Here is a 20,423-nt window from a genome sequence, read left to right on the forward strand (position 1 = left end):
GTTTTGCACCTCCTGTTTTTGGCTGCCTTGTCCATGTCTGTCTGTTCTGGTTTAGGGTGCCAGGGCTGCTGCTCTGAGCTGAGCCCACACAGCTTGTCCAGAGAAGGGGCAGAGTCTGGAGCACCAAGGGAGCTCAGCCTGGAGAAAAGGAGGCTCAGGGAGGACTTTCTTGCTCTGGAGGTGTTAAAAAACATGTAGATGTGACACTTGGTTTAGTGGTGGCATTGGCAGTGCTGGGCTTGATGATCTCAGAGGCTTTTCCCAATTAAACTGCTCTGTGATCTCCAGGGTTATCAGTGCTCAGATGTTTCAGGATGCTGATCTCTGTCTCTTTGTCCATGGTTTGTTGGATCCGTGGAAGGAGCTGCCTTCTAACTCCTGAGATAAGAATCGTGGTGACATGGCTTCAAACTGAACTCCCCAATTAACAAATGATTCATTTTTTGGTTAATGGGGATGAGCTCAAGGAGAGAAAATCAACCACCCAGGATTCTTTGCTCTGGGTACTTTGATGGCACAAACCTCAAAATTGTAACTTAGAGACACAAATTTTATTTATCTCCTGAATCAGACCCCTCAAAGTGAATTTTTGGGGTGGGTTTTAAAGGGAAGTTGGTTTGGCCCTCCCTTTGCTGCTGGTTGTGGTCAGACTCCCATGGCCGGTTACGTAAGGCCGGATTACTCCAGCACGTGGATGCTTCCCCTTGCATATGGTCTCACAGTTATTTCTTGGTTCTTTACAGCAGGAATTGGGTAACATTTTGTTCTGTAATGCAGGATGAAGAAACCCAGCATGTTTTTCTGTAATGGCGTATAAACAAGTAGTGTAACATCCTATTTCGGGCGTTTGGAGGAGGAAGGGCTCAGGGCTGAAAGCAAAGCTTTTTATTTTCCTAGGCCTACACACCAGATTTTAGTAGCTCTGCCTTTGGTGGATGCTGTGAGTGTTACAAACGAGCTGGTTTTGAGGGGTGTAGGCTCAGTTCAGTGGGTGCTGTGGGTGTGGAGGAGCCTTGGTTGTAGAGGTTACCTCTGGTCCCCTCTGCATTTCTGTGCCTTTCACTGGGATTCAGTCGAAGGCCAATGTAATTTTAATTAAACTCTGAAAAATGGCTTGGCTCTACTCAGGACTTCTGGGTCTTTCTAGACTTTTTGCATTTTTCCTTTTTTAAAATTTTTCCTCTCCTTTTATGCGTGTTGTGCCATGAATACTCAGAATTGAGCATTTGTGTTCCCCAGTGGCACATTTGGGATTCCAAATCCACCTCTGCAGGTGGGTAGGTGAGGCCATCTGCATCCAGGCAGTGCCATCTCTGAGCTCTTGGATGGGACAGTCAGAATAACTGACAATTTATGAAATAATACACTCTCTGATTATTGATTACTCTCTGATTCATAGTTTTGCTTGCATTTTCCATTTTTTTTTTTTTGGGCTCCCGGATCTGAGGCAGTGATCCCTGCACACCTGCCAGGTGTTTTTCCCAAAGGTGTGTCCCTGAAGGGTTGGTGATGAATGGCACTGTTGTAGGTAGAAGGTAATGTGACTAAGTCACCTTTTGTGGCCTGGGAATGGACTCTTGCACTTGATAATTGGGGTAAACATTGGCTCATGGTAGCCAGGAGAGCAGAGAGCCTTTGGTGGCCATTGAGGGGTTTGGCTGCCTTGGAAGCTTCACTCTGAGCATATTTTTCATCAGGAATTGGAGTGCCAGGATGAGGGGAATGGCTTCCCAATGCCAGAGGCCAGGGTTAGATGAGATATTTGGGATAAATCCTTCCCTGTGATGGTGGGCAGGCCCTGGCACACGTGCCCAGAGAAGCTGTGGCTGCCCCTGGATCCCTGGAAGTGTCCCTGGATAAGGCTTGGAGCAGTTTGAGACAGTGGAAGGTGTCCCTGCCCATGGCAGGGGGTGGGACTGGATGAGCCTTGAGATCCCTTCCAAATTATCCCATATTTTTCAGGTTCACTCCCTTGGGTTCAGACAGCAGCTAATGGTGCTTTACCAGTACTCACAGGAAAGTTTTAGCTGCAGGTAAAACATTACAAAGCCAAACTGTTGTTCTGCTCCTCTCAGTCTCGTGGACACTGGAGTGGACTTTGAGCCATTCATCCCATGTTGTGCTGTGAGCACAGCTTTGAATTTCTCTGTTAATTGTGCCCAAGATCTGGGAGGAAAGAGCACTTTTAATGCTTTGCTGTTCCCCAAAAATGGTGCAAATCAGGATGAGCTGGGGGGGGGTGGGGAGTTTAGAGGAGCTGCGTTGTGTACAGTCGTGGGAAGAGGGATTTCTTCAGGGAATGGGTGAATTGTTTCCTTCTGCTCCGAGCAGCCTCTTAATGAGCTGCCCTCTCCAGGGTGCAGAGAGATGAACCTCCCGTGGCTAACTCCAGCCTGGGAGGCTTCCACCACATCGCTGCCTTCGGATCCTTGCAGCTAAAAATACATCCATGCTGCACAGCAGACTCCAGGCACGTTAATCTGTTCCCTTTAGGAAGGAGACTTGTGGTACTGGATGAACTACTGTGGAAATTTTATTTTTTTTTTCTGCGCGGCGTTTACCAGTTTTCTTCTTCCAACGGAAAAATGCCGTGGAAAATCATTGTTCTGGTTGGAATTCCCTCTCTGACAACAATAGCAGCAGTGGGGTGGGGTGCTTTGGAATTGTTTAGTGAGGAAAAGTTTTGGAGGAGCGAATTCTCCCAGGCTGCACTGGCTCCACCATGTGAATTCCTCTGAGCTCCTGCAGGAGCATTCCCACCACTGGCTTTTTTTGGGATACCTCTGACCACTCCTGGCTCTTCCAGCACAGCTCTGTGAGAATGCTTTGCCTCTATCAGAGCCCCCCATTCAGCTGGGCTCATTTGGTTGTGATTTAGCACATTTTCCTGGGATGGGGAGGAATGAGAGCGTGCCAGGCTGACACCTCAGAGCGCTCCTGGAGTTATTGCTACCTCTGAGCACAGTGATTCATCCCCAAGGCAGACACAGCTCGTGCCCTCCATGGCTCCCTGGAGCTCCAGCCATGCTCACATCATGCACTCCAGCCTTTCTCCCTTCATGCCCAGCTTGGGATGCTGCTCTTCCCTGCCAGTCTCTCTTCCCAGGTAACTTTGGGAATGTTTTGGGGCACGGGTAGCGTGAGGGCTGCTTTGGACACAGCTTTGGAGCTGCGTTTTCTGCCTGGTGTTGAGCAGCTCAGTAGCTGATTCTCTGCACGAGTTACAACTTGAATTGCTGCTGTTTGTGCCAGTGGGGCGTTTGAGGTCTGGGATCCAGGATGACTCGCAGCGAGGGTTGCGTAAGCGTGTGTAACTCCGCTCCCAGCGCTTTGTTTTCTCCCTCTTCCAAGAGCTTTTGCCTCTCCAGCTGTTTAAGATTCAGAGTGTATTTTCCTCCTTTGATGTTTGGCTTACCTTGACAGGCTGGGAGAGCTGGGCTTGTTCAGCCTTGGAGAAGAGAAGGTTCTGGGCAGGCCTTAGAACCCCTTCAGAGATAAAGGGGCTCCGGGAGAGCTGGAGAGGGAGTTTGGACAGGGGCCTGGAGTGGCAGAACAAGGAGCACTGGCTTCAAACTTAAAATATTTAAATTAGGTATTAGGAGAAAATTTTTGGCTGTGAGGGTGGTGAGGTCCTGGCACAGGGTGCCCAGGGAAGCTGTGGCTGCCTCTGGATCCAGGACTTGGAACAACCTGGACTAGTGGAAAATGTCCCTGCCCATGGCAGAGGGTGGGACTGGACGGGCTTTGAGGTCCCTTCCAACCCAAACCATCCCATGGTGTTGACACAGGAGCTCACCTGCTCCACCAGCCTCTGTTTTTCCTGGATGTGCTGCTTCTGCTGCTGCTCATTAGCACAGGCTCAGTCACAAGCTGCTCAGACAGCCTAGACCATTTGTAAGGAAACTGTCTTTAAAATATGGATGGCATTAAAGGGACTCAGGCTTAAAATTAGAAACTGTTTATGATGCACAGTTGTAGTTGTTTACCTTGAACCATAATTATCTTATTTCCTGAGTTAAAAACGTCACGTCAGCTTGCTGAAGCAAGATTTGATGACAAAGGAATTGTTTTTAGCCACCAGCAGAGCGAAGAACACTTTCAAAAATGTGTGTCTAAATATGATTTTATAACCTAAAGTATACCACACTGAGGATTTTAAATTGGCTCTGGAAGTTGCGTGGGCTTCTGGGTCGGCCATTTGGCCGGGGATCAAGGGCCTGGGTTTAATCCTGACTCTGTCCTTTTGTCCTCTGAGCGTTTTCCTTGCCACCCTCTGTGCTGTTTGTTTGGACGGGCCTGTGTTGGGAGGGAGGGCTGTGTCCTTTCCTGGGGGGCTGTGGCTGTTCCTGGGGTGCTGCAGGGTTGTGGGGCTGCAGGGGGTGAGGCTCTCCCACCCTCCAGCCAGGGGGGCACAAACCCCTCCTGAGCAGAGACCAGTGGGCAGGGGAGCATCAAGAGTTTTCTGCTGCTCTAGCAGGTTCAGCTGATTTATGGACAAGCTCTGGAGTGGCCTGAGAGAGAAGCTGAGTGCCAACAGCTGGGCAGGGGCAGAACATGCATCCCTGGAGCTGTTCTGGGCGGTTGGGGCAGATATTTAACTTCCTTATTTTCGCATTATTACTTATTCCTGTATTTCCTGATTTCGTTATTCAGCAGTGCTCTCTGATCCCGTGGGGCTGAGGCACAGCCTGTGCCCTCCTCACAGCCTTTTTTCCAGGCTGGATTTCTGTGCCCTGAGTGAGACAGAAGCTGCTCCTTCCTTACCTGTGCCTGGTGCTGCCAGGATGCTCCTTCCTCAGGAGAATGGAAAGTGGGAGGGGAGCAGCTTCTTTAATGATGACAACTGCTACTTAAACCTGTTCAGGGCTTAGAATAGAAAGGAAAAAAAGATCAGTGGAAGCTGTAGGTGCTTTCAATGTATGTGGGATTTTTAAGGAGTCTTTTTATTCTGACCTTAACTTGCCAGGCCCCAGACAATAGGGGAGGGATGCTGTGTGGAAATCAAGGAGGTGCTTCCTTTCAGCTCTTTCTTTGCTGTGTAATTTGAGGTGGTTGTAAGGCACTTGTAACCCAGGAATTGTAGACTCAGAGCACATTCTACAATTACGTTTTTCGTGCTGCCTGCTGGGGACCTCCTGGATTGTCCAGCCAGGTAACAGTGTCTGATCCTACATACCTGGGTGTGGGGCTGCCACCTGCATATTCCTAAAAAAACCCCCTGTATTTGAGTTGTTGAAGTGTCTAGTTGTAACATTCCTGTCAGCACAGAGAGTTTTCTTGGCTGGGGGGTTGATACTCAGCCTGCTCAGAATCCAACCAGAAGCCACTCCATGGATATTTGTTGTTTTTTTCCCCTCTCTGAGGAAGACTGTTCTTGAAGGCTGAACAGTGACTTCCTTGACTCCTCCTTGACTAATTATTGTGCTTTAAAATGGGATGCTTGCATCCTTTTCACCAATCAGCGCTGGGAAAGGAAAGGAAATAGTTCAGGTATTAATAGTAACCTGGATCCAATTTGCCACAGAATTACACGGATACAAATGTCTGGGACTCTAAAGGTGACAAATGTGTCTCTCTGTCACTCTTTCCTTTTGAAAAATGGCATTTTCTCCATGTGTTAAAACTGAGCATGGAGTAAGGAATGCAGGTTCATTTTTAAATAAAGTGGAGCTGGTTGTGGCCCAGTGGAGGAGATACAGGGGGAACTGAGTGGGAATTCATGGTGAAGTCACAGGGAGGGATTCAGTCTGGGCAGGGCAAGGATGTGTTTGTCCCACCTCACTCATTTTTAGGAGGAATGGAAAGGAGGAAGAGGCTGAACTGTGACAGCAGCTCTGAGCTCACTTTAAATTACAGCTTTAATTCCAGAGAACATCCACCCCTCTTGCCTTCACTGGGTCAGTGAAGTTCAACATCTTGGAGCTTAATCCCCATTTCTGGAAGTGTCCAAGGCCAGGCTGGATGGGGCTTGGAGCAGCCTGGGATAGTGGGAGGAACAAGATGAAATTTGAGGTCCTTTTCAACCCAAACCATTCTGTGATGTGTCATCCCAGATTCTGACCTCCCTTAATTCACTGGAGATCTCCAAACAGCTTGGTCGTTCCTGAATTTAGGCTTCTGTCAACCCCCAGTTCCTAGGGACTGTGTTGTCCATGTCAAACTTTCAATTAAAACACTTAAAGGACAATTTCTTTTCCCAGGAATCGCATCTTTCCTGCCTGTGCTTATTGTAGTGGGACAAATGAAACCTTGGGCTCTTCAGCCCACACAAGTGTCTGTGTTTTTGAGGACAGTATAAGCTTATTTTATATTTTTTATCAAGTAGCACAGACAACACAAGCTTGAAAAACTGTAGATCTCAGCATACATCTTATCTGCAGGGCAAAATAAAGGAACTTTAAGACCCAGAATATATCACCTACTTTCCTTCCCAAAGCCATCTAATTAAATTTTACTTGATGCTACAATTTTGTCACAATCAAACATGCTGAAAGGTGGGGTTTTTTAGGACTGGTGGAATTCTCTGTGTGCTTTGGCTTTTCACTTGGGTGGTTGCTGCTGTTTGAGCAGAGTTGGTTTGTGATTACTGCAGGAATATTCTTAAACTGTAGTGAAAGGCAGGTCCTGGAGCTCACCCCAGTGCTGGGAATCTCTCTGAAAAGGGTGGGAACAGTTTGCTCTGTGTGTGTGCCTGGAGATGGCTGTGGTGGGAGCCCCTGATAGGCTGCAGGGGGTATTTATCTCAAATTTATGTGGATTTCTTGGAAATTACTCCTTATCCCCCTTCAGATCTACAGAGCAACACCTCTCCTTTTCCTCCTCTTTCTAGAGAGTCCCGAGCTGCATGGAGTGGTTTGAGGGTGCTTTTCTAGGATTTCCAGAGGGAAATTACCACAAATCTGATGATCCATATTCACTGTCCATCCCTTGAGGGGCCAGGAAAGTTTTCCTTCTGTGCTGGGCATGGCTGTTCTGGCTTTCACTGGGCTGGGACAGGCAAAGCTCCAGAGACAGGGATTTCTGCACTTTCTTTTTATAGGTAGCACATTTTCTTCCCCAAAAACTCCAGCAGAAGGAACCCATGGATATTTATGGAAGACATCTGTGGGGTTTGTAATGCTGCTGCTTAAGGGCTCTTCCCCCACTCCTCAATCTCCATTTTCTCAGGTTCTGGAATTACAGTGGGATTTTAAACATTTTTCCTCATTCCAGCAGGTGAAAGCTCTGGCTGTGCTCTGTCAGGCTGGCACTGAGCAGTGCCTATGAAGTGCATTGGAAAAAACACTTCTGAATTTCCCCTCTCACCAAATTTGCTGCACTTGTTCCCCTTGATTCTGTATGGGAGGTAATGGAGCTTATCCAAGAGCAGGAGCTCCGTGGGTCTCGGGTGCTCCCCTGGGAATATTTCCACTGGAGCCCTCGGAGAGATGCCTTATTGAAATTCTGTCTCTTCCTGGAATTATTTTGAGGGGAAGCAGATGAGTGCTGTGGAAAAAAAGGTTCTCTTACTCCCTGGAGATTTTTTCCCATTCAAAAGTTGGTCTGAACCAGAATTTAAATCTCTGATATCCTGTTAGGCTGCTTAGGTCTGGATCACCATAAAATCTGAATTGGTGCAAGTCTGATTTGGGGTCCAAATACAGCTTTGTCCCTCAAGGAACACATTTGTGGGGACATTGGCCTCTGGATTTCCTGGGATGGGACAGCAGCAGTGCCTTCTTTCCTGCTCCCTGTGAAATGGAGATTAAAGCAGAACCTTTCTGCATTATTGGTCAAATTTAGGAACGTTGAGGTGTATGAAATCATTGAATCTCAACCACATTTTTCATGGGGGGCTCTGCATCTGCACAGAACTGGTTTATCCCTTCAAGGAAGCCAATCCCCACCTCGCTGCCACATCCCAGCTGCTCTGGTGTGAAGAGCCTATAGCTAATGTCAGTATTTTTCAGGTCACAACTTGGGATTTTAAAGTATTTTTCCATCTTCAAATACTAATTGCTGTGAAGTTACAAGATACTCTTTTATTAAGGAGGCTCGAATTATGTAATTCCCCATTTTTTCGATGGAATGCTGGCAGAAGTTGCACACTGTGCTCTGAATGTCAAGTCCTGATCTGTGTGTGGGTGCAGCAAGAATCACTAATTCAGGGAGGTGCTGAGGGACCTTGTGGTCAGTGTTAAGATCAGGAGTTGGTGGGAAAATGTAGAAATTTAAACATTTATAAATTTATTTTGGTGGAACTCTCTGCTTGCCCAGGGTTTCCAAGTTGCTTCGTGCGAACAGAAAATAAAGTTATCCCAGATCTTGAAAGACTGAACCTGTTTTAAAAGAGAATCTGGCCACCTTGAGCACTTGATTATTTGGTGTTTGCATGAGCATTTCAAGGCCCAGGAGGATCAGGGTGGTTCCTGTGCAGTGACTGTGGAGCTCAGCAGGGCTGGAGCCTTGTCCATGGTCAGCCCTGCAGGTTCCCAGGGGGGACAAGGGCAGTGATGACACTTTGTGAACTGATACATTTTCATCAACTAAAGCTCAGAAAATGGGATGGAGAGACGTGTTCGTTAATTATAATGTGGCTTTTGGAAGCGAAGTTGGGTTTAAATTGAAATGTTGGATTCTGCACAATAGGAACGTTGTGTGAGCGACCCGACCACGTTCAGCCAGTGAGGCTGTGCTGGGCATCCCCCACTGGAGCATTTGCTGCATTCCTGAGTGATTTGATAACAATTTCATTTAAAAATGGTGCCATGTTGGTTGTGAAAATGACTTGGCTCACGTGTGGTCGCTGTTTCAGCGTTAGGATACTTTCTGTATGTTTATGTGTGAGCCAAGGAATGAATAAATTTGCTGTATGGGGGCCAGCAAGCAGCTGTAAATAGACCTTGAAAATGGTATATTTGTGTCCTGGGACTGATTTCTGCAGCCTTTTGGTGATTTTGTTCACAGTTGTTGCCCAGGGATGGTTGTCCCATCCCTGGAAGTGTCCAAGGCCAGGTTGGAGCAGCCTGGGCTGGTGGAAAGTGAGGGAGGATGGAATGGGATGAACTTTGGGGTCTTTCCAACTCAAACCATCCCATCATTCCATGACAGTCACTACTGCTGCATTTCCAGACAATGTAGCTGGAAGTTCAGCTGTTTTCCTCCCCAACTTTATCTCTTATTGCTGTTGAAATGCTAATTAGTGATGTGACTGTTACTATGGAGAGGAGGATAAAAGGAGTAGGGGAATCCTGCTGGAAAAGGTGCTGTACAAGTATTACCATTGTCCTCCATGGGGCTGCAGTTCCCATCAGGAGATCCCTCAGTGCCCCAGGACTCCTTGGCCTTGGAAAAATCTATGTGGTAGCCATGTATCTGTATCTCCTTTACTCTCCCCAAAGAAAAATACCAGAAAACTTCCATTTTGCTCATCTGGAGAAGTTTACCTGCTGCAGGATTCCTTTCTTTGAGTCAGGACTCTGTGCCTTCACATCTTCCTCTGGGCTTTGGGGTTTATTTTGGCCTGTTCCTTTTCACTGAGGTTCCCAAGACTTCCCTCAGCCCAGCTGGAAGCAGCTCTACCCTGGATGCAGCTGCATTGCTCATCTGGACACCTTCCCTTTGGCTTTTCACTGGGGAGTGAAAGTTTCCCAAAACAAACAAGGCTCTCCCAGGGTTCCTGATCTCCTCCACTGTGCATCAGTCCCAGCTGGCCTCAGAGTCTCTCCTGGATGGTTCTTGGAAGGAACCATCCCATTGGAAAGCAGCTCTCCAAATCCAGTTACAGCAGAGTTGTTTGGAAGGTGACGAGCGGCAGTAAAGGATAAAACTCTCATGAGTTCTGCAAGGCAAAAATTCAGATTTTTGTCACTGTGACTGGAGCAGGGGTTGGTCATCCACATCCCTCAGTGTGGTTTGCAGTGCTTGGAGATTGGATGGAATTACGGGGTTTGGGGGAATTTGGCATGAGAAGGATGTGGAGCTGGCAGTTCACCCTTTCACCTGTTTAAGCAGAGCAGAATAACATCAGTGGGACTGGGGAGGAGCTTCCCCAGTGCTGATTTCCATAGCTGTGGATCCCTCCCCATCCCACTGGGCTCCTCCAGCTTGGGAACAGTGAGGAGTGCAGGTTTTGGGCTTGGAATCTGCCAGCCCTTTCATGTGTGCCAGTTAATGAATGTAATTCCCCTTTGCCTTGGGTGCTGAGAGCTCCTGCTGGTTCCTGCCCTGCCTCAGAAATTTCACTTCGGGAATTTGTAGCTGGAGAAACATCCTTAAAAGTACAGCAAGAGCTGGTTTAAAAAAAAAAAAAATCAAGTTAGAGGTTTGTAATAAACCCATTGCTATTCAGAGCAAAGGTGTGCTTGGAAAGAGACCACTTGTGCCATGGATAATTCCACAGGGATTGTTTGGGAAGGTGAATTCCTGGCACAGGAACTTGTTCTGGCCCTGCCTGTCTCTGGATTCATGAGCTGCTCAGGGTTTGGGGAGTGACACACCCTCATCTGTAACTTAAATATCTCTAATCCCACCCAGATGGTTATAGGAACCTTGAAACAGGTGATTTTTAGCAAAGCTGTTATCAGAAAGTTATGGAAGAAGGTGGGTGCTTGGCCCAGCTTCCACTCCTTTATTCCTCTGTTTGTGCAGAGTTGTTATCAGGAAGTTTATTTGTGGATTAGGCAAGGCTTTGTACTTGGTAACCTTCATGTACTCAAAATCCAGTGTGCGTGTTGTGAATAAAATTGGCTTGTTTTAATTTTCTAATGAGCAAATTCCTGTGTTTTGCAGATTACACAGCGTTTTTGGGACACACCTCTGTTGGATTTTAATATATGTCCTGTGAAGAGCAGCTTTCAACTATGGAATCGGTAAATATTGACTTTCCTTCTGTCCAAAATTTCTGGTTTATTCCCTCACGAGTGCTTGTGTCTCTGTTGGACTGTTTGGTTTTGCCTTTTTAAAATGTTTTTCTTTATTTTCTGAAATTCGAAAGCAAAAATTTGCAAGTTCAATGGAATATGTAAAAGCTACTAACCAAGAATATCTTGGGAGTTGTCTGTAGTTCAGAGGAGTCTTTTAAATTTTAGATAATTTTGAATGTAGCAAGTTTTTCTCTGACCTCAGTGAAATAAAAGTGAACTTTCCTGCGTGGGCAGTTCCAACACAGGTTTGCCCAGCAGACTGTGCAGCTTGTTGGTGCTGCTGACTGCTGAAGTATTAAATAATACCTCTTTCTTTCTCTTTGCTTTCAAAATATCTTGGAAAAAAAAAAAACCCCAAAGTCTCTAAGTTTCCCAGTGTTATGTCTCCTTGTGATTAGCCTAATTGAAACAGATGGCACCTACGTTTCATTTTGGGCAGAGAAACCTCCCAATCTGCTGAGACTACAGTTGGATGCAATGTTAAGATTCAACTTTTTGGGAGCATTAACAGATGCAGAAATAACAGGCTGTCGTGGAGCGGAATTTAGGGGGAAAAAAAATGAAATTTTTGCCTCTGTTTTGTGTGAGAGGGTGGGAGAGGCTGGTGCTGTGCTGGAAATCCTGATGGTGTGGCTGGAGCTGGAGACAGGGGGTTGTTCTGGCTGGGGTTTTTTTGCTGTGCTGGTGGTTTGGTGTGATGGGAGCTGAGTGAGCTGTGCAGGGCTCTGGGTCACCCCCAGCACAGCCAGAAATCCTATGGAGAAAAGGCTCCCAGTGGATAATTCAGTGTGTGGCTCCTGCCTTGGGGCCCTGGGTCCTTGGCTGACCTCTGTGTTCAGGCTGCAGTGGATTATTGTGATGAGATTGTCAGCACAGTAAAGGCTGTTGCTGGAGAGTTTTCTCAGTGCAGCCCAGCCCTGCTCCATCAGGTGCATTTGTGGGCTGGTTGGTGTCTTTTGTATTGGATTTTGAGGGAAAAAAAAATTAAAAATCGTCGTGTTTATTGTGGCCATGATGATTTCAAAGTATTCAGATGGAGACAAGATGTTATTTCAGCTTCCCCTGGTGAATATTAATAGCAGGAGAAGCCTTTCACAGTAAGACAAAGCAGAGCAGGCATCAGTGACTCTCCCAGTGCCGTTAGGTAATTAAAGTGTATCAGGTGTGAGCCCTTTTCCTGACGTGTGCAGGAGCTCTGCCCTCCTTCCTGGGAGCTCTGCACGGCTCTGAAAAACCCAGCTCAGCTCTGACATCAATTATAAATTAGGCTGGTTGCTGTTTGCTGCCTGGTTTATTTCATAGCTGGGGACAAAGGTTTTTTTCAAACTTCCAAGTTTTGGAATAAGTGATGTTCAGCTTTTTGAATGCAAACTGTCATTTTCAAACCAGGATAGTAAAAACTCACCCAAAATTCAGGTGTGCTTGCACAGCCCTATTTGGAAGGGTTTGCTTGAAGGAAACCAGGTCATCACAGAGCCATGGAATGGTTTGGGTTGGGAAGGGACCTTAAAGCACATCATGGGCACACCTTCCACTATCCCAGGTTGCTCCAAGCCTGGATTTGGACACTTGACAGGGGTGGGGCAGCCTGGAGCAGGTGGAATTTGCTGCTCTTTTTGCTGTTGGCAGCAGGAGTGGCTGCACCACGCTGGGCTTGTCCTGGCCTTTGGTGACTCCAATACACCCCAGCCCCATCACAGCCAACTGGTGCCATCCCAACACCTTCCCAGGGAAGCTCAGGGGTCGAGGCTTTCTCCAACCAGCAGCTTTGCTGGTGGCTTTGGCAATGGTGTTCCAGGGAGTTCCTAATGAATATGCAGGTGTGGGATTATAGGGATGAATGAGGAACAGAATTGCTTTCCGAGCCGCAGCCGTGCGAGTTCTGACCTCCCGAGAAGGGCACGATTGTAAAGCCGAGGCCTGGAGTGGAAAAGCAATTACAATACACGCTGCCAGGATTGAATTGTCCTCGGAAAGTCAGATGCTGCAATAATGGCAGTGTTGTTTAGGTGGAACGTGACTTCACTTTAACTGCTCGGTGTTTTTCTATTAATGCTCTTAAAACGTGTTCCCGTACAGTCCTCAGCTCTTACTGCTCTGGGGGAAATCGAGCTCAATATTCCACCTGCAAAATATTTCTCTGCTGGAAGTGTTCTTCTGAGCTTGCTGCCTTTTTTTCCCCTCGTGTGTTTCGATTCTTACCCCTCCAGATGACAACCCTCTGGCAGTGCAGTGTACATTGATTCTTTAGGGTGTTGGTCATTGTGGAGCCAAGGAGAGCTTTCCATGGGTCCTGGGGTATGGCACTGTTGGCTTTTGGGTTGAGGAGCTGGTGTGTTATGGAGCAGGCCCTGGGGAGGGGAATTAATAGTCTGAGAGAGCTGGGATTGTTCAGTCTGTGGGAGAGAAGGCACCACAGAGACCTTTAGAGCTTCTTCCAATGCCTCGAGGGGCTCCAAGAGAGATGCAGAGAGACTTTGGGCAAGGGACAAGGGGAATGGCTTCCCACTGGCAGAGGGGGCAGAGTTAGATGGGATAATGGGCAGGAATTGTTCCTGTGAGGGTGGGCAGGGTCTGGCACAGGGTACCCAGAACAGCTGTGGCTGCCCCTGGATCCCTGGAAATGTCCAAGGCCAGGTTGGACAGGGCTTGGAGCAACCTGGGACAGGGGAAGGTGTCCCTGCTTATGGCAGGGAATGGAATGAGATGAGCTGTGAGGTCCTTCCCAACCCAAACAATTCCATGATTCAATGCAACATTAAAGAAGCAGAGTTGTGTGGCTTGTGGGTTTGCTGACTGCTGCTTGAGCCCTTTCTCTTGGAACAACAGAGATTTTGGAAGCTCCATAAAGCAGCAGGGTGACTCTCCAGGTGTGAGTTTGCCTGGAGCTTTTCACCAGAGCCAGTTTGGGTTTGTTCAGCCTGGGAAGGTGGTGGGGGACACCCCAACTCCTGCTCTGTCCCCACTGTGTGTGAGGGGGGTCTCAGGAGCAGTAAATATTTGTGTGGCCATGGTCTGGTCTCTTGGACAGCACTGAAGTGACACAGTCTAAATTTAACTTTTAAACCCATATCTTCAATGCCAGCAGAGGTTAAGCAGAGGTGGCTTAACTGTGAGCCTGGAGTTCTTTGTGGGTCAAACAAGCCTCGAGTTTTTGGACACAAAACCCTGCTGAGACCTACAGGAAAGAGCTTTAAATCCTTTCCCCTGTCCCCGTGGAAAGAAAAAAAAAAAAGCTGCTTTTTCAACTATAATCTCAGCACAAGCATTTGCTTTGAGTGGTTGAATTGCTGCTTTTACAGTTCTCTGTATTTTGCTAGAATTTGTTAAATTGCCAACGTTATTCACATGGCACTTTTGGCAGGTGCCACCTACATGCCCTCAATTTGAAGGTACCTTTCAGAGGAGCACTGTAGGTAGGGGAGGCTCCTCTCCTGCATGTCAGATGTTGGAGGGCGAAGCACTTCCATTAATTCACTTTCCCTGACCTTTCCACTGCTAATAAGCCAAGCTGGAGCACAATGCAGCACCTTAATGAACAGACCTGAGCTGAGCAGGGGCTGCTTTGAAAAAAATGTCTTGCTTGACTCGTTCTTTGGGTGTAATTTTGGTCCATTTGTTCACCGTGGCACAGACGGGTGTTCGTGGTGAGAGCAACCCACAACCAAATATAGTCCCTTTTTCTCCTTCCTCTGGTGTTTAGAACTAGAGAAAACCATGTCAATAACTGCTTGAAAAGAAACAAAATGGTTGGTTGGGTTTTTTTTCTTTGAATCTACTTGGTTTTGAATAATTTTATTCTCTGAGGGGCTGTACTGTGACCTGAAAAATCCTCGTTTTTAGAAGGAATATACTTTTGAGTTAGGATTTTTTAGATTTATATCAGCTAATACAATGTACGCTGAAAAATGCACACTTCTGGGTTATGATTTTGTAGATTAATATCAACTAACATGTAAGGTACACTTAAAAATCACAGTTCATTTAGGAATGAGTTAATTAAAACATGCAGAGAGTGCACAGGATCATCATTTCCAGTAACTTCCAGAGAGGAAGACTCTGAGCCACCCAGCCCTGGTGACACAGGGAGAGGCTGGGTTTTCTGGGGAAGGGATCTGGAGGTTTCTTTGACCGGTTCCTGCTTCTATTGTTGCACAACCCCGTGTTCCTGGGTGTGACCTCTTGGGAAAGTAAAAGTGCTGGGGGGCAGGTTGTGGGTTTGATTTATTTATGGGTGTTCCACTGAGCACCCAAACGTGCTCTTGAAAGTTGTGGCCTCCACCCTGAGGAAGTGACAAACACTGGCTGGGCAGTGAGGTGGCAGAGTGACACACGGTGTGGCTGCAATCCCTTGTTTTCCAGAGGTGTCCATGATTAAGTGAAGATGATGCTCTTGGCAGCAAGAGGTGTGTGAGATGTTCCCACCAAAGGCCCAAGTGGGAGGACCTTGTACTTCTGGAATGAAGCTTGGGATGTTCTTGCTCCCTCCCAATTTGTGTAGGTAATGGTGATATCCTGAGGCTTTGACATTCAAATCCTGAGTTCTTTAAGTGAGGGGAGTGGTTTTGTGTTCAGGGAATTCATGTCTGCCGTGGGAATGCTGAGATGCATCAGTGGCTTGGGTGTCTTTAGTGGGGCTGCAGGTGGGATAGTCATCGTCCAAGGAACAGGTCAGGCTGCTTGGACACCCTGGGAGGTGGGAATGAGGTGGGAATTGTGGCTCAGGAGGTGTTCAGTGAGTGTGAATTTATGGAAACCTTGTATGGAAAGTGATTTTTGGCTGAGCCACCCGAGTGTCTGACACAATCAGGGAGGTGCAGCCTGGTCCTGGTTCTGTCATACTTGCATGGAAAAGTGGGAAATGGTGATTGCAAGCAAAGGCAAAAGTGATGGATCTGCTTCACTGACAGCCCTTGGAAAGGGACTTCTGACAAAGCCAGGAAACAATTCTGAAAAATAAGTTTAAAATATTGGATTGCCCTATCCCTGGAAGTGTTCAAAGTGAGACTGGAGGGAGCCTGGAGCAACCTGGTCTTGTGGAAGGTTGGGATGGGATGAGCTTTAAGGTCCCTCCCAACCCAACCCAAACCATCCTGTAGCTCCACGCTGAGTGTGGAGAAGGGAAGCAGGAGTTAGCAGTGTTTCTGTTTCCTTGGCTAAATTCTTGGCAGAGCTTTGCTTTTGGAACAACGGGGAAAACAAGGGCTGAGCTTTGCTGGCTCAGCCTGATTCCTTCCTGGCTTCACAAGATGCTCGAGGACTCACTCAGGTGTTCCAGCAGCTTTTTTTGCTGCTGGGTGTTATCCCTGTTTTATGGTCCTTTGCTGGGATACTCCAGAAATCCAAAGCTGAATCGTGTTCAGCAAGTTACTGCTTTAAGGAGTGTTTTGATCTTGGGTTGTGACTGGACAGGCTGATTGTTTCCAGTTGCTGGAGACGTGCAGGAGCTGGAGAGGGGACGTTTTGGGTGTTTTGCAGGAACTTGTGGACATGAAGAGAGTGAGGGGCCGTGGGCTGTGCCCACCATGGCCCAGACTCTCTGGGGGCTGGAATTCCCAGAACTGGCTCCTTTTGCCTGCGTGTTTTGGGAAGCTGACACGCCTGGCTTTGGCTTCAGAAGTGGCTTTGGGTTGGAGGACAAACACTGAGAGCTCTGCTTTCCCTCTGAGCTGCTCCATCCCTCCCCTGCCTTCCCCTTCTTCCCACAGCCCTGGCTCATCCCAGAGCGGGCAGATGGCTGCAGGAGCAGCCTGGGCTGTTTTGGGAAGGCACAACCCTTGGATGAAGCAGAGCAGCAATGAAGAAAAGTGGAGTTCTGGAGCTCTGGGACTGGCTGAGCCTCTGAGCTTCCCCCAAGAGCAGCGTCTCAGCTGCGACGTTTTTAACTCTTGAATTTGGAACAGACTTCTTAGCTCACCTTTTGGGGGTGGGAGCTTTGGGAGGTTGTCAATACTATTGCCTGGAACCATCTGTTCCTACCACTAAGTAGCTGCGAAAATCAGTAATTCATTCCCTCTTTTTTATTTTTTTTTTTTATTTTTTATATATATATATTTTTTTTTTTCTTTTTGAGGAGCTCGGGTGTAAATCTTCTCCCTTGTTATTTTTATGGGCTCCTTCATTATGGGAAGACAAGCATCTCCACGGTGCTGCTGGAACTGACGGTTCTCACTTTAATCTTTCATCTAAATTTATTTGAAATTTATTTGAAATTTAAATCCCTGCTGTTATCGATATTAGAGGTTACTTTGGAGCACAACAACTATTTCTGGGGAACTGGGTGCATCCCTTATCAGCCAGGAATGTGCTTGTGTAACGTCACCTTTCTGCATGAACCTCTCTCAGAGGAGCCATGTGTGTGGGTTATTTTGGGAAATCGCCGCTGTAAATGGATGCTGTGTTTGCTTTCGCAAGTAAAATCGGTCATGGAGTCCTGGTTTTTTATTTATTTTTTGTCCCAGTGAATGAACAATCCCAGTGGGCTGGCTCTGGTGGTGGTTGTGGGGAGGTTGTGCTGGTGGTTCTCATGGGACGGTCACAGGAACACCAAAAACCAAAAACTGATTGTAGGACAGGCACAGAGCACTGCACATACCCTGAGTTATCCCAGGCTGAGATTTCACTCCTAGCCTTAAACTACATGAATTGATGTCGTGTAACCCTGTTTGTGTTTGGGGCAGGAGGTCCCAGGGACTGGTGATGTTTTCATTGCAGGTGGTGACACCGAAGAAACCTGGTCTTGGTGTCCCTGCCCATGGCAGGGGGTGGAGATGAGCTTTAAGCTCCCTCCCTATTCAGAGAATTCAATAATTCCATGGCTTTCCTGCCTGAGGCCTGGTGTTTGTTGGAGATTTTACACTCTTCCCTACTGTGTCACCAGAGCTGATGTTTCCAGGTGTTTATTTTGGTGGTTCTCTAAGCTACAGAGTGAATGCCTGAGGGCTCTGTTGAGCTGATGTCCAGTTCTGCACCAATGGCAGAATTTGGGTTTTGTCTGCTCTGAAAAAACATCAGTTGGATTTTGGTGGAACTTTTGTGCCTGGACTTATCCTAGCATACAATAATGTGAAAATACAGCCATCAATTCCTTGTGTACCCTTAGAAAATGTTAATGATTTCAGGATTTGAGGAGCAGTTGTAGTTCACAAGTTGTCCTGTGCCTTGCAGGGAGGCCTGGACTCCAAGGGGCAGAGCCAGGTGGTTTTCAGAGCACATTCCCTCTGGGTCTCCTTGGTTTCCTTGCCTAACATTTAGCCTGAATCCTGAATTTCCTGACACCCAGTTTGTTTCTTAGTTTGCTGAAAGACCAGAGGGCAGCTGGAGAGCTGGATGTGTTCAAGTGTATGGGGCACCTCCAGCTTGGAGGTTAAAATTACTTGGAGGAATTGAAAAAATGAGAGGAGCTGGTCAGCTTGATGGATGTGAGTGTGTATGATGGGAGGAGTTCTCTGATTTTGATCACTTTTATCCTTTTATATAATTTTCAGCTGTTGAACAGTACAAGGATTCAAAGGTCAGCCTTGAATAGCTCTGGTTATTCTCCGCCAGTCCTAAACTTATTGCTGGTGTCATATGAGAAATATACTTTCTTTTTATGTTGCACAGTCAGAAGAAAATTATTTTGTTGTCTTCAGTAGTTTTTACCTCATTCTTGTAGTCTTGCCAATATCCTGTAGTTGTTTTTTTGCAGGAAGCCTTTCAGCGTTCTCCTAATTGGAATTAACTTTTGTAAGAAATGCACGTTTGGGTCGAAGATAATGTAGGAAATAAATATTCAGGGAAATTTACTTTAGGTTAGTGGAAAGACATTCATTGGAGAGCTTTGCTTTGGAAACTGTAACTTTGGAGAGGTTTAAGGAGAGGATTAGGGTAGGAATAATAGAGGGATAAATCAGCTCTGCTCCTGAGTCCTGTCTGTGAATTCCTGTGCAAGGGCAGCTCTGATCTCTGCTCTGGTGACCAGGGCTGGGAGCTGGACTGGATGATCCTTTTGGTTCCCTTCCCACTCAGATATTCCATGATTATCTGATTCTCTGATTATTTTGAGTAACCTTAGAGACTGGTAGAGAGTCTACTCGTTATTGTCTGGTAAATTATGTTCATTAACATAATTACACGGTTATAATGCTACATGGAAGTTACATGGAGTCAAAATCAAACAGCAACAGGTAGTAAATAATTGGGCAAAATAAAAACAGGAAAACAAATAATGAAGAAAAATAATCATGTATTCTTTTCCTGTCACCAGTCAGGGCTGCAGCTGGATGTAGCAGCTGCCCAGTCCTGAATCCTTTCTTCCTCTCATTTTTAATGCTGCTTTTACAACAGTCTGAAGGAAATCTCTGTCTAAACCAACTGGTAGCAGCTCCTCTGGGCTTTGCCTTTGGCAAGGTGTCACACAGCTGAATTCTCCTTCCTTTGCTAAATTCTTCTCTCTTTCTCCTTGCAGTGTTTGGTTATTTAGTGCTATAAGGGGATCTTGAATATATGAATTTAGCCAAACCCTCGAGTATATAAAGTAGAGAAACTTCCCTCATTTCCTTGACCTCAAGCTTGCTGAGGTAGGAAAGCATTTAAAACACCCACAGCTCTATGTGCACATGCAGATGTATTTTTAAATGTCCCTTACTTGAAGGTCATCCACCATTCCAGTTGAAGTGCAGTTTGGATTTCCTGCAGCCAGAAGCTGTTTTTGGGGCTGATTCCTGTGGTCTGCAGGGAGTGTGGGACCCCAGGGGAGGTTTTCATCCCTGTGGTGCTTTGGACCTGTCCAGAGGGGGCTGGAGACAGGCTGGGAGAGCTGGGAATGTTCACTGGAGAAAAGAAGGATCCAAGGAGAGCTCAGAGCCCCTTTCAGTGCCTAAAGGCGCTCCAGGAGAGCTGGAGGGGGACTGGGGACAAGGGATGGAGGGACAGGACACAGGGAATGGCTTCCACTGCCAGAGGACAGGGCTGGATGGGATTTTGGGCAGGAATTGTTCCCTGGGAAGGTGCTGAGCCCTGGCAGAGGTTCCCAGAGAAGCTGTGGCTGCCCCTGGATCCCTGGAATGTCCCAGGCCGGGTTGGACAGGGCTTGGAGCAGCCTGGGACGGTGGAAAGTGTCCCTGCCCGTGGCAGGGGATGGAATGGGATGAGCTGTGAGGTCCCTTCAAACCCAACCATTCCATGAGAGGAATGTGGATGAACATCTCTCTGCCCCAGACCTACTTCATCTCCTTTTTTCCATCCTTGTGAAATGGGCACCAAGCTTGGAGCTGGTTCTGTGTGAGCCCAGATCACGATGGGACAGAGGATTAATTAGATCTTCAGGATGGATAATTGCAGCTGGTCATAACAACAGTGTGGAATTCCAGGGATGTGTTCTTGGCCCAACCACAGTTATTCCTCAGTGTCTCATTCCCAGGCACCTCTGGGCTCTGGAGCAGAAGGGTGTGAACAAAAAAAGCTCAGCTTTGGTGGTTTACACACTAAAAGCTGCCAGTGAAGGGATGAACTGTGGGTTTGATCACCTCTTGGTGG

The 20,423-nt window shown here is 47.1% G+C and overlaps 1 protein-coding gene across 4 annotated transcripts in view; it reads left to right on the forward strand.

Moving 5' to 3' along the window:
• ANKRD11 (ankyrin repeat domain containing 11) overlaps positions 1-20,423 on the forward strand; it is a 128,690-nt gene that overhangs the window by 11,714 nt on the left and 96,553 nt on the right. For all 4 annotated transcript variants that reach the window (XM_083870049.1, XM_083870052.1, XM_083870050.1 and 1 more), the window contains exon 2: positions 10,771-10,850. The gene's annotated coding sequence lies outside the window, so the exon portion shown is untranslated. The remainder of the gene's footprint in view (positions 1-10,770; positions 10,851-20,423) is intronic.

The sequence above is a fragment of the Zosterops lateralis genome (genome assembly GCF_965231275.1).
Source record: "Zosterops lateralis genome assembly, chromosome: 12".
Lineage (NCBI taxonomy): Eukaryota > Metazoa > Chordata > Aves > Passeriformes > Zosteropidae > Zosterops > Zosterops lateralis.